This window comes from Lytechinus variegatus, chromosome 8, assembly GCF_018143015.1.
Source record: "Lytechinus variegatus isolate NC3 chromosome 8, Lvar_3.0, whole genome shotgun sequence".
NCBI classification, from domain to species: Eukaryota; Metazoa; Echinodermata; class Echinoidea; order Temnopleuroida; family Toxopneustidae; genus Lytechinus; species Lytechinus variegatus.
Window position 1 is genome coordinate 37,067,733 of NC_054747.1, and position 14,964 is coordinate 37,082,696.

Genomic DNA, 14,964 nt, shown 5'->3' on the forward strand with positions numbered 1-14,964 from the left:
TAATAATGTTTGGTGGGAAGTTCAAGTTCAAGCTTTACCAGGATTGAGCTGAATTTGAAGTAATCTTAAAAAGTAAAATGTAAATTTACGCTATTTATATACATATATTTAAAAAAAAAATCTTGTTTCAATTTGGCTTGAATTGTAATTGCTTCTAGCAGTCGAGATGCTGACGTGGCACAAGAACTTAAGGGATAAGACCAAACACAATGTCCAAGAAATCACACACAGACAGGTTCAATAAGACAATGATAACTCACACCTCTATGTGTACTATTCATTCTGTTGTCTGAATTTCAGATAATTCTGTTTTGTTGGAAGGTTGACTTCAATCATAACCAGAATTAAGTTAAATTTGAAGTAATTACCCGGTATACAAAGAAAAATGATACGCTGATCTCCAACTTAATTTAAGGCCTGGTCACGCCGCCCGAGCGTCGTTGGAGCGGTCATGGAGCGGTAGGGAAAGAGGGTCGAATTTCGCTCACAAAATTGGGGAAAAATAACAAAAAAAAATCGAAAACAAAAAAACAACAACAATCAAAATCGAAAATGGTGAACGCTAGCGATGGTGATGATTTTTTCTCTCCGCTCCAACAACGCTCGGGCGGTGTGACCAGGCCTTTAGGCTATTTATTTAATCATGACTGGACAATATGCTTCCCGCATTGGGTAAAATACTGCCCCAAATTGGTTGGACACATTATTACCCCTGGTTGTGTAAATTTTTACCCAATATTCTTTTAAGCGTTCTTCTTAGTTAAAAAAACAATAACCCAATTTTTCTCGATCTCAAATCCAATATCTTGAAACCGCAAATTTTTGCATGAGAGTCACCAGGGTTTTCTCGAAATTAGCCGAAACATCGCTGTTAGTGTCATACCTACCGAGTGGGTGTTTCATTAAGCTGTTTGTTAGTAACACGAGCGACTTTACGAACGACTAGCGATCTTCTCATGGGCGCCAAAGGAACATCAATTAATTTCGATATATGATTTACCACGAGAATTGGTCACTACTAATACTTCGTAAATTCGCTCGTAACATATAAACAACCCGTTTCATATAAATAATAGCTATATGAAAACCTTGTAGGTCGGTGTGACCTCCACTCCATTTTACCGAAAACAAATTTAAAAAAACACGAGAGGGAAACAAAAACAGGCAGGCATTCTCTGATTCAACTTACCCTTTTTTGTTTATATTTGATTGCACGGGAAATCTTAGGTAGGACAGTGGTACTAGCAGTTTTCTTTTTCGCCCTGTCTGGAGCCTTCTCAGAATATTTCAATATAGTGAGGATCTAGATTATAAAAATGACAAGTGCTGTTAATATAGAATGAGAATACAAATTTTATCGATTGATATTTTCTTTGAAATCATCAATGTCGCAAGGATCCGATTGTGTCGCGTTGCAATATACGTAATGTATCGTGTTAGCAAACCGTAATAATCTCCACTCCTCTATGTTGTTTGTCATCTAAATTTCAAATAAATCCGTTTGTGAAAGATTAATGATGATCATTACCATAATTCAGTATTGAATACTTTGGATAATTTATGTCAAAGGTCAAAGTATCGCGTATGAAATGCGATCGAAACATAAGACATAATATCAAAATATGACTTCTGTTTTGCTTTCAGAAAAACCGCATAAAAGACGAATTCCGTAATTATAAAATATAAACATCCATAATATTTTTCATAATCATCAATTATCTCCTCGTCGCTATTATGCAGTTTATAAAAATGAAAAAACACCCTTGTCCTTCTTTATCCAAGTACTAACTTTTCAATTAAACGACTTCGAAGACAAATTTTCAAAAGAAACGTCGATTAATATCCATGACATACAGGGTAACAAGGTGTTTTTTTTTACACAGAGTAAGTTAATTGAGGATGAAATAATTTGCCATATCATTCTGCTTGAACACTTTTCCCTGAGGAGTTACTTTATTTTGAGTGGATGCGTCTTGGTCTATTGGTTCTGACTCTTGCCTATCAAACAGAGGGTCGTGTGTTCGAATCCTAGCCATGGCGTGATTTCCTTCAGCAAGGAATGTATCCACACTGTGCTGCACTCGACCCAGGTGAATGGGTACCCGGCAGGAATAATTCCTTGAATGATCGAGCGCCTAGGCAGCCCAGCTAAAGCAGAGGTAGTAAGGCAGGGCCCACTGGAAGAACAGTTTTCGGAGCTGAAGTGGCTATGCGTAAATATACCGCTATTATCATTATTACCTCGATCTTTTCAATACAGTATGTGTATTATCATGATAATATATCAAGCTAGTGTTTTGTTTCATTTGTACCTCGTCTGTATTCCTTGCCTCTGCAATGAGATCGGCGGCGAGTTGTTCCATTTTTCTTCCCATCTCTTGAAAGACTAATTTATGTTCCACCTTGTTTGTTATTGAGTAAACAAAAAATAAAAGCAAGAACGACATTATTTCCATATAAAACAATACACATAATCATACGTTAGCATTGTTATTTTTTATTATTAGAAACTAACAGAATTTGGTTGTTACCGATTGTACGTCCTTTTCGCCTGATTTTTTTTTATTTATCATTCTTGCTCCAAAATTACCACACAAACACAAACCCCCATACCCCACATCCGCGCGCGCGCACACACCCACCTCGACGTAACTGATTTTCTCGAGCGTCTTCGCCAGCTGGAAAGCTTTGTCGATGGGGTCGTTGTAGGCCTGAGTCACATACGCAGGGGTGGCAAGGGCACTGTACTTTTCAACCAGACCAATTGACTGAAGAAGGCTGTCGATCGTCCCTGCGCCAGAACCACCGCCGTCATCGAACTTGGACTCGGGGATACGAGCACCGACATCGAGAAGTCTCTGTATAGTCATGGAAAAATAATGATTTCAGTAACAGTAAGCCTAGATAGTTTACAGACTACATTAATGTTAAAAATCCAGCATCTTGCTTCAATAAGAAATATGTTCGGAAATCATTCATGATTTGAGGAACTTGCTCTTGCGCTTTGCTATGTCATAGCCTTCAACTTTCACATGTAAATGATATTTGATAATGACTTAAATACTAGCTCGATCTATATCACCAAAAAGTTGTAGAACAAGTTTATGTATGTATGATCACTAAGTTTGCCTCAAGCTCATGTAGGCGAGGAAAAAGGATTGCATTCAACAGGCATTGATCTGCGATCAATAATAGGGGGAAAATATGATTTAAAACAATACAGTTACATGTATAGTTTTTATGTAAGAAGTATTAAGGATATATCAATGTCTAGTTAAAAAGAATATTAGAGGTACACGCAATAGACGCAATTTTACTTACTTTCACTATGGCGTATTTATTCTTTTGAGCAGCTCTCATGATGGGAGTTAGGAGTGGATGAAAGTCACTGCCCTCACAGTGGCAATTAATGATGCGATCCCTGTCCTCTTCCGGCTGTCATGGCAACATGATGATGTAAAGATGTAAGAAGAGAAATTATGAAAAAAAATTAATTAAAAGGAACGACTACCTTTGCTGTGCAAATAGTATATTTCATGAAAGGATTTGGATATGCAGCCTGAATTACGGGCCATTGGCGTGTGTACTCATACTGCTATTTTTTTTATTTCTGGTAGTCTTGTCTTAAGACCCGCTTGTTGATAAAAAGGGTTTTCATTCCGGGTCTGTGCCTGCAGACCAGATACGACCTTAGCTGCGGATCAAAAGGGGAAAAGGAGGCTACCCCTATCTCTCCAATTGGGGATTATCGGCGGTTTTACTCTTACCTGTCTTCTACGGAAAAAAATAGTCAGAGAGTAGTTACTTTAATTTTGTCCTTCCTTTTAGCTTCTAAGTTCAGACCACTCCCCTCAAGTATCGTATGAGTTCAATAAGGTGGCAATGCCGCATTAAAGGTCAAGTCCACCCCAGAAAAAAAAATGTTGATTTGAATAAAAAAAAATAATAGAAAAAAATCAAACTACCATAAAGTTAAAATTTTAATCAAAATTGGATGTAAAATAAAGAAATTGACACTTTCAAGTTTCGCTTATTGTTTTCACAAAATAGTTATATGTACAAATCAAGGATATGCAAATGAGACAGTTGTTTTGTTCCTCACTCACTTTCCCTTTTTATTGTTTGATTTATATAATATTTCATTTTTTATTTTTTACAAGTTTGACAACAAGGACCAATTTCCCTGAACCATGTAGAATTAAACTGTTGATTCCACGTGTTCAGGAAGGAATCAATCAATGTTTCACCTGACAATGAAGAGAAAATTAAATATTTCGTATTTCATATAATAAAATACAAAACAAATAGTGAATGGATGATGTCATCAGTCTCCTCATTTGCATATCGACCAGGATGTGCATAATTAAGCAAATCTTTAAAATGTCATTTTGTCATTTTGGGTGGACGAAACAAGTTCGTCCACCCAAATTTGACAAGCAAAAAAAAAGTCTTCAACCACAAATATAAGATTTCGTTCCAGAAAAAAAATGACAAGCAAAAAAAAAAAGTTTCAACCACAAATATAGGATTTCGTTCCAGAAACAAGTGGAATGCCTCTGGCCGTCTTACCTGCATCACGCGGTTCATATAGCAGCAGTGCTGACTTTGAATACTACTCTAACTCGCACAAGATGTTCAGTGATACATGGCTACTCTTATGTCCACTTTTTATGAACTAGACCAATAAACTTACAGAGATATGATGGTTATTGAACAAAAAAACCCAACATGGCCAAAGTTCATTGACCTTACATGACCTTTGACCTTGATCATGTGACCTGAAACTCGAACATGATGTTCAGTGATACTTGATTACTCTTATGTACAAGTTTCATGAATCAGATCCATAAACTTCCAAAGTTATGATGGTAATTCAACAGATACACCCAATTCGGCCAAAGTTCATTGACCTTTGACCTTGGTCATGTGACCTGAAACGCGCACAGGATGTTCAGTGATACTTGATTACTCTAATGTCCAAGTTTAATGAACTAGACCAATAAACTTTCAAAGTTATGATGGTAATTCAACAGATACCCCCGATTCGGCAAAAGTTCATTGACCCTAAATGACCTTTGACCTTAATCATGAGACCTGAAACTTGCACAGAATTTTCAGTGATGCTTGATTACTATTGTGTCCGAGTTTCATGAATCAGATCCATAAACTTTCAAAGTTATGATGGAATTCAACAGATATCCCCAATTCGGCCAAAGTTCATTGACCCTAAATGACCTTTGACCTGGTCGTGTGACGTGAAACTCATGTAGGATGTTCAGTGATACTTGATTAACCTAATGTATAAGTTTCATGAACTAGGTCCATATATTTTTTAAGTTATGATGACATTTCAAAAACTTAACCTCAGGTTAAGATTTCGATGTTGATTCCTCCAACATGGTCTAAGTTCATTGACCCTAAATGACCTTTGACCTTGGTCATGTGACATGAAACTCTGCTAGGATGTTCAGTAATACTTGATTAACCTTATGGCCAAGTTTTATTAACTAGGTTCATATACTTTCTAAGTTATGACGTCATTTCAAAAACTTAACCTCAGGTTAAGATTTGATGTTGACGCCGCCGCCGCCGTCGCCGCCGTCGGAAAAGCGGCGCCTATAGTCTCACTTTGCTTCGCAGGTGAGACAAAAAATGACAAGCAGCAAGAAAAAAAGGTCTTCAAGCTCGTCAGGGGGAGGGGGGGCAGGAATGCGTCCTTTGCATGGGTTGTGACTCGTGGGGCGAGGGCACACTGCCCCCTGCCCCCCCCCCCCCCTTCGTAGGTACGCGCCAGTGATAATGTTTTAACATTTTGATAATTAACCGATATGGTGAGGAGGTTGGAAGGGGAGAGGGCATCCATACTGGCTGCATGAATTTTCCGTCATTGCTAGAGTTGAGATTGCAATCATAACACATGCCTTAGAGGTATTGATGGTTATTTCCTGAATTTAAAAGTGATTGACATATCGATGTTTCTGAAGAAATGACCTTGAAATGATTTACCCATTGCTAACGATTCATCAATCATGTCACATCTTCTCGCTACTTTAAAAAGGGAAAATTTTATTATGTTTTGGGTGAAATCCGGAGGTTTCGTAAACATAATAACATTTATGCTACATGTTCAACCTACAGAACTAACATGATTATTCGACTTCAAATCCATTATATTTCTCTTTGAAGGCAAAGGACACAGACGATGATATTCAATACACGTGACCTTGGAGAATCACCACAAACCACAAAAATAAGTGTTTTTTTTTTTTACATTTTTAAAATAATCAACTTTTATTCAGCGTTCGACACACGACGTGACTTGAGCAAATAAAAACTTTCCAGGAGTAATCTGAGATCGGATCTGGGAGGTGATGTATTAAATAATACCATTGTCTCTTTAAAGCATGAATAATGTGGTGTTTTGCAATTAGTAGAGCCGTGCAGAATAAAACCAATGTGTTAAGGGAGTCATGAGGATTAGCTCATCGATAAGTATGGTCAACCATGCCAACGTCAACGACCGCTTGTAAAGGTATTTGGAGAAGTATTAACAACAAAAAGAGCAATACTTGATTGATGATCGGCATTTAAACTATATTTGTTGTTTAGAAGAGAAATTATGATTCATATAGGTAAGGAAAATAAAGTTAAAATGTATAGGAAAGGGGAAGAGAAGGAGTGATTCGAGGACTTCTTCAACCGAAAGCACAAAAAAACTCATTCAGAACACTTTAAGCTATTGTTACACTCTAAGTTACAGGGATTTAAAATAAATCCACATGGACTGTAGTTAGGGACCAATCGAATTTCGGATTTAGTTTAAATCCTTAATATTCATTTCCAAATCTCGAAAGATTTAAATTTAAATCATTTGAGACTTACATTTAAGTCTTTAGGATTAAAACTAAATCCAGAAATCGATTGTCTCTAACTACAGTCCATCTGGACTTATTTTTAATCCCTGTGATTTAGAGTGTATTTTTTTATGGTCAGCCAGCCTTCACACCACTATCAGCTCTGCCCCGTACTCTAAAACCAACCGTTCCCCTACCCTGAGAGGGGGAGGGGGAGGGAGGAGGGAAATGTGTTGCAAACGACTTACCTTTTTCGTCGCATAATCGAGGATGCACTTGACTGCGTGTTCGAACTCCGTCTCTGCCGCCCGCAAGAGGGCGTCCCCAACATGTGCATCAATACGTAATAATTCAGTGAGGATAACTGCAGAAAAATACAAGTACATATCATACAGTTTATTAAATTTGAAATATAAATAAAAACAATCATGAACGAAAGACAACTCCCGCGAATGACTTGCGAAAATTGCGAACCTTTGAGCGTATATTTTACTCTTTTTTGGTGCACAATTGGCGCATGAAATGCGAAAACGTACTTTAACATTTTGACATTCGTGTCCTTTGAAAACGATTATCCCTTGGAGATTGATCTAAAGTTGTTTAACGATGGGTAGCAAAGTGTGACACGAACCTGTAACTGTGGCGATGCAATTGATCAACACACATGACATTCAAAATATCGATGACAGTCTCGGAACATGCTTAAAAAATTCTTATTTACTTGCCGTGAATATATTGCAAAGGTAAACCATTACATACCGTACTTCAGAAGAAGGGTATTACTGCATTGATTGAAGAACAAGTCTATCATCAATAGTAATAATAATGATCATGATAATTGTGATGGATGAAGATTGTGATGAGGATGATAATGATGATGATAACAATATTAATAAGGAAAAGAAAAATAATAGTAAACAAATAAACAAATAAATAGATATATAGACAGATAAATAAAAATAACAATACGTAAATAAATAAATACATAAATAAATACATAAATAAATAAATGAATGAATAAATAAATAAATAAATAAATGAAAATGGTAGGCTGTTACATTCAATATGACATGTATGAGTGCTTATGCCATCTAGGTATATAACGTCCGGTTTAGTTAGAATCATATTCAAGTGTACGCATTGAATGGATTCACTGCTTATAATGATCATTCATATTAAAATATATAAAGCCTGGTCACACCACCCGAGCGTTGTTGGAGCGGTCGTGGAGCGGTAGGGAAAGAGGGTCGAATTTCGCTCACAAAATTGGGGGAAAAATCGAAAATAGAAAAAAAAACCAATCGAAATCGAAAATGGTGAACGGTAGCGAGTAGTGATGATTTTTTCTCTCCGCTCCAACAACGCTCGGGCGGTGTGACCATGCCTTTAGCATTCTGTCTCTGTTTAAAGACTTCTGTTATGCAATCTCCCATCAGTCTTTCAATTACATTTTTTTTTCTAATTTGATTTATTGCTATTATGTGCGCTATTTCGCATGACTTTGTAAGCTAACTTCTTTTACCGCCCTTTCATACGGTAAAAAATTGTAATTTGAATGATGATTTCAGTGAAAAATAAGGCTAATGAATGATATTTAGCACGAGTAAAACCAAACTAGAACATAGGAATCACGAACAAAATGTACGAGTCATCAGTATAGACACATGAAACTTATGGAAGTATAATTACTATCTGCACTGACACCTAAAAACCGTTATTAATGAGATAGAAGTATAATTGAAAAAAAAACACATTTTAAGGGGAACTCATGATAGGTCATCGGTATACATAAACGAAAGGTAACGGTTGTATAGTAACGGTACAACGTTTCTCGCATTAATTCCACCTTATAATTCGTGATTTACGAATAGAAGTAAAAAGAAATAGGGGAACAAAATTACAATCATTAAATGGGGACAGGTTAGTCGTCAGTACGTGTAAATGAAGCGTGATGATTGTACACAACGTGTGCTTTTTTCAACCTAATAATGATAATGATGAACAGATATTACCTGTATAAATTGCTTTAATCACGCAAAGTGGGATGGGTTTCCGCTACGTTTCCAACTCTACCGATTTTCGGTTCAATTCGCATCGGAGAACACGCGATAGCCTCTCTCATAAACACTCCACTTTTCTGAATGGATCCTGGAAAACCATGCCACCCACCCCCCCCCCCCCCGAAAAACGGGCAATTTGTGTTTTTCATTTCCCAGCTTGGTCCGTATAGTTGAACTGAATATAATGGTTATAACGTTGAAAGACAGTGGGTTTTATTTTGGTTATTATTAGCTCGAAATATGCAAACTATTAAGAGCAAAGGGTGTGACAGAATCTTGTGGGATATGAGTTAAACTGAATTTATTATCAATTCCCATATTCGTTTGTTCCCACTTTAACAGTATATATCGTTTGGCAATAATAAGCAGACAACAAAACAGCGACGTGAAAATAGTTTGTGAATAATTCTATATGAAATATAATATTTCATATAGAATTATTTATAAACTGATCCTTTGTCAATGTCATGTCTACACAAGCAAGGCAAGTAGTTTTCAGGTACTTTTGATTGTTTATGTTCGTTTGATGTATAATTAATAATTTTTCTTATTTTGTTTGCACTTTTGTTCATCACTCATCATACCTGAGATATCAAGCACTTCCGCCTTCGACACTATACCATTACTGATATTTTTAGTAGAAAGATGTGCAGAAGATGTCATTAAGGGCCTTTCCACACGCGAATCTTGAATCATCATTGTATTGATGATTGCTATTGTAATCGTGACTGTGATTGCGGTCATGATTCTAATTATGTCCTAGTTTGGTTTCACACGTGTTAACAAGTCGTCATTAGCCTTATTACTCACAGGAAATTATTCAAAATACTTTTTTACCGTGTGAAAGGACGGGTTAGTTCTTCAGGTTGACGTATTAATGCCGATCACAGCATTTGTAGAAACTAAACACTGTAGGATTGCCGATGAACATACAGAAGTAAAGAGATTGGGTGGTCCTTTTCAGGACCAACACTTTCCCAAGAAAGATTTCATTTTCATTTCGTTTATTTCCACAATAACAGCAAAGATAATTATTTTACAACAGAAATGTGAGTATAGAATAAATTAACAATTAGAAATATTGAAATAGTTCACAAAGGTCCAGTACACAGATATAATGTATAATTGAATTTTAGAAAGTTCAGTTTTAACTTAAATGCTAGCTGTATATTGTGGGGAAACCTTGAAAGCGGAGCTTGTAATTCAGGTTCCCCAAAATAATATTACAGTATCATTAATTAATGAAAATGGTATAAAAAGATACAAACTAGACGGGACGATACAAGACTACACTAAACGGGACAAGTACATCAGAACAACTCAAGCACAAACATGGGACAATGAACAGCCTCCTGCAGGAAAATCATAGTGTAACATTATAGTTATTTATCAGTGTAGTCTTAAGCTTATGTTTGAACGAAAATAAGCTTGGTGTCAGTTTTAAAGATTCATCTAGAGAATTCCAAAAATGGGGACCAGTATAAACAATAGTCTTCTGTTTGTAAAAAGTTCTGAGCTTCGGAAGATGGAAAGATGACGATAATCTGGTGGGGTAGCTGTGCAAAATCTCGTTTCTTAAAAACAGTAAACTTAAGGAAGTTGGCAGCTCTCCTTGGTTAACTGAAACATAAAGCAGCCAGGCGAAGAGAGAACAAATCCTGTATTTTTAAAACTTTAGTGGAGAAGAACAATTGATCTGAGTGAGCTAATCTGTGTTTATGACAAATGATTCTCATTATTCTTTTCTGTGTAAGTAGTAGTCTATCCAACTGATTTCTAGAGGAACTGCCCCAAGCTAATATCCCATAATTTAAGTAAGAAAGAATAAGGGTATTATACAAATTTGATAAAACGTTTGGAGGCAAAAAAGTTTTTAGTTTGTTTATGACGCCAACATTTCTAGATAAAAGTTTTGATAAATACGTAATGTGCGGCTTCCATGAAAATTTGTTATCTATATATAGACCAAGAAATTTCGTTGAATCGACAATATCGATTAAAATATTATTAAGAAAGACGTTCCTGGGTAGAGCTGTGATTGAATTACTAAAAAGCATGCACTGGGTCTTTGCAACATTTAAAGAAGTTTGTTACAACAGATCCATTCATGAATACATCTGAGTTCAGTATTTACTATGTTTACAAGAGTATCAGGATTTTTATGTGAAAAGAAAACACTGGTGTCATCTGCATATAATATGAAAGACAAGGCCTTTGATGAATCCTGAAAATCGTTGATATATAGAATGAATAATAATGGCCCCAAAAGTGAACCCTGGGGTACTCCGCAAATCATGTCATTATAATCGGAATTAGAATTGTTTATGGAGACAAACTGTTTTCTTCCAGTAAGATAACTTCTGTACCACTCCAAGGCCTTCCCCCTAATTCCATAATGTGATAGTTTAGACAATAAGATTTCATGGTCAATGGTGTCAAAGGCCTTGGAGAGGTCCAGAAAGATACCAAGAGTGTGAAGGTGGTCGTCAACAGCAGTCGCTATATGATTAATGAAATATAAGATTGCATGTGTTGTTGAATGCTTTTGCCTAAAGCCAAATTGTGATTCTGATAAAAGACCAAAACTCCTCACAAATTTTATTGTACGATTGTATATAATTTTTTCTAAGACTTTGGAAATAGAAGATAAGAGAGATATAGGTCTATAATTACTTATATCGGACGGATCTCCCTTTTTGTAGATAGGAACTACCTTCGCAATTTTCATTCGGTCGGGAACTATACCATTAACAAGAGATAAATTCATGACGTGTTCTAAAGGAATAACAATTTCGTTAATGATATCTTTTAACAAGTCATTACTTATTTCATCATAGCCTGGACTTTTTTTACTTTTAAGTTCTTTTACTATCTTTATGATTTCATTAGCATCGGTTGGAATAAAAAATAGTGAATGTGGGTTTTGGTTCTTTAGAAAGCATTCAAAGGTTTTATCTGTGTGTGGTATTTCGTTGGCAAGATTTGGACCAATGCCTGAGAAATAATTATTAAAGTTCATAGCTATATCAAAATTATCATTAATAACTGAATTGTTGATCTTCACATGTTTTATAGTATTGCGATCTTTCTTCTTATTTAAGACATCATTGATTACTTTCCATGTATCTTTTATATTATTTGAACTCGCTGCAAATTTAGAACAATAAAATTTCTTTTTTTCAGATCTCAAAAGAGTTGTCAAGGTGTTTTTATATTTGACGTATTTTTCACGAGCAGCATCTGACGGGTTTGCACGATACTTGTAGTAAAGGTTATTTTTTCTATTGATAGATCTTAAAAGTGATTTACTAACCAGGGGTTTCGTGGTGTCCGTTTGTTGTTTGGTTTATATTTTACAAGAGGGATACATTCATTAAAAGAATCGAGAAGGATAGTCATGAAATTATCATATGATTCGTTAACATCGTTTGTAACTAATACTTCGTTCCATTTGAGTGAACTTAGCTTATCCTTGAGTTTGGCAATCTTTTCAGGGGTAATTTTCCTAACCATTTTTACATGAGAAGAGTACGAGTTGTTATCAAAGAGAGATGGTATCCTAGCGAAAATAAGAAAATGGTCAGAGATGTCAGACAGAATGACACCAGAATCAATTTCTCTCTCAACGTTTGAAAAAATATTGTCAATTAAAGTTCCTGAATGAGAAGAAAATCTAGTGGGTCTGGTAATCAACGGAATAAATGAAAATGATAATAAAGTGTTTAGAAAATCTTGAGAGAAATTATCCTCTCTGCATTTTAAGAGGTCAACATTAAAATCGCCCATCAAAAAGCAATGTTTATTTTGAAGCAAAGGATTAGAAAGCAGTTGTTGTAATTCATTTAGAAACGTATTATGATCGGAAGAAGGTGGACGATAAACTGTACCTATAACTACGTTTTTTCTTTTGGATAATGTTATTTCGATAAAAACCGTCTCCATCGTTTCATTCATAAGATTTAAGTCATGAAGTACAATGTAATGCAGGTGTATTGGAACGTACAGTGCTACTCCACCACCTCGCCTATTTACTCTATTATTAAATATAAGGTTATGCTGAGACAAGGAATGTATAGTGTGAGGAGCATCCGTAAACCAGGTTTCGGTCAGGCCAATAACAAAAGAATCTACTTTAGTATTATCTAATAATAAGCTCAGTTGTTCGAAATTTTTATTTGCACTGCGGATGTTAAGATGCAAAAGGTTCAAGTCATTCTTTCCAGCTGACTTTAAATTGTTGACAAATTGGTTCTGGGTGTAGTATTGAGATTTAACAAAGGATTTGTCATTGACATCAAAAGTATATTCAAATTCTTCTACGTTGTTGTTCATAGTGTCAGAAATATTTTGTTCATATTGTTCGTCAGAAATCGAAAAAAACTGCCAGCATTTTGCTGTAATTGAAAAAGAAGGTTCAAATCAAAGTCACTGACATCACTAAATGGAAAACTACTCATGCCAAGTAAAACAAGACTGAAAAATAAATATTTCCAGGTGAAGCAAGACTACATAATCAATTGAGGTTAAACAAATAAGGAGCACCAAAGAAACTTCAGGCAGCAGCTGCAGAAGGCCACATAGAACGAATAAACAGAACATGAATTTGAACGGAAAATTTAAGCACATATAACTACAACGATAAGCATACGTGTAGATTTTCCTCTGTAGATGGCAGCTAAATCAGCTGTGGCTTTCAGCCTATGCCCTATACATGTATACAAAGATCAATATCATTTGCAATTAAATCTTGTAATAATCTTGACTGAATGAACTTAACAATTATGTTATACAGTACCATCACAGTGAGCATGATGAGAGAAAAAAAAAAATAGTGAGCACATGATACATGGTGTACCGAGAAATCTACTACACTATTCTTCTTCGCCATGGAAACCTTCAGAAGTTACAGAAGTAAATCCATACACTCCTTGAACAAAAATAGTTTTATTGGTTAGCCCCCCCCCCCCCCCGTAATACGAATCGATAAAGGTTGTTCTGATGGCAGTTGGAAACTCGATGGTTGAAATTGTCTTGAACAAAATAATAAAAATAAAAGTTTGTAGCACGATTCTTTTACAGGCTCACGGCTTATAACAACGTTTTTGTGAACACCCAAATCATTTCAACTGGCATAAAACTGCATTCACTTTGCAATGTGCTTGAAATACTACAATTTTTGCTTAGGAAGTATTGATTCATTTCCCCTGTAATTTTATTTATATAAGCAAGCGTTTGAACACGTTTAATCACAAACAGGGGGAGGGGGGGGGGGGTGGTCCACTGGTTCCTATTTGTGGTAGCACCGTTCAGACACCCCCCCCCCCCCTAATGCCAGAGCTTCTAACCATTTTAAGGTCGTTGGATCAAATATAATTGGGACCTTTCGCAATCTTCACGGACGCTAGTATTAGGGTCCCCTAACACAAAAGTTAACGCTTAATCATACACTTGATTTTTAAGATTGATTGTGCATTACAGTCAATAGAATCAAACGTAGAAAACTGCTCTACGATCAATGCTAAGCTTTGTGTAACAGGGGGGTTACAGGCCCTACAAATCTGCTTTTCGTGTGCAAAATCCCTTTCCGCGACACCCGTACCATACGACTGATGGCTGGAGATATTCAAAATGCAGGACCTAAAATAGATTATGACATGGATAAGAAAGTGGTTTTTCAAACAAATCGAGGACATATTTTGAGTAAGGAAAAACTTACTGAATGAAGGCTTAAATATAGATCATTACAGTCCATCGAATCGATATTACATTTAATGTGGATTATTGGTGGATCACTGGCAATTGATTTCATGGATCAGATCAACCTCTCCAGCCGAACATTTCGCATGCGTTGATATGTACACATCATATGCGATACCTTTGAACTCGTTTCCTTTAGTTTCTTTGTTTCTTTTGTTTACTCCTTATACACAAACGATATGCCTCTCGCACACGATGTGAAGGGCATTATGTTTTACATTCCCCAGAAATGGGGATTAGATTCAAATTCCGGGGGGACCACTTCCATTGATGAGTGGATACCAGGCACGACC

The 14,964-nt window shown here is 36.0% G+C and overlaps 1 pseudogene; it reads right to left on the reverse strand.

The window, feature by feature from the left end:
- The window catches only part of LOC121419692, a 40,227-nt pseudogene that overhangs the window by 11,969 nt on the left and 13,294 nt on the right, over positions 1 to 14,964 (reverse strand).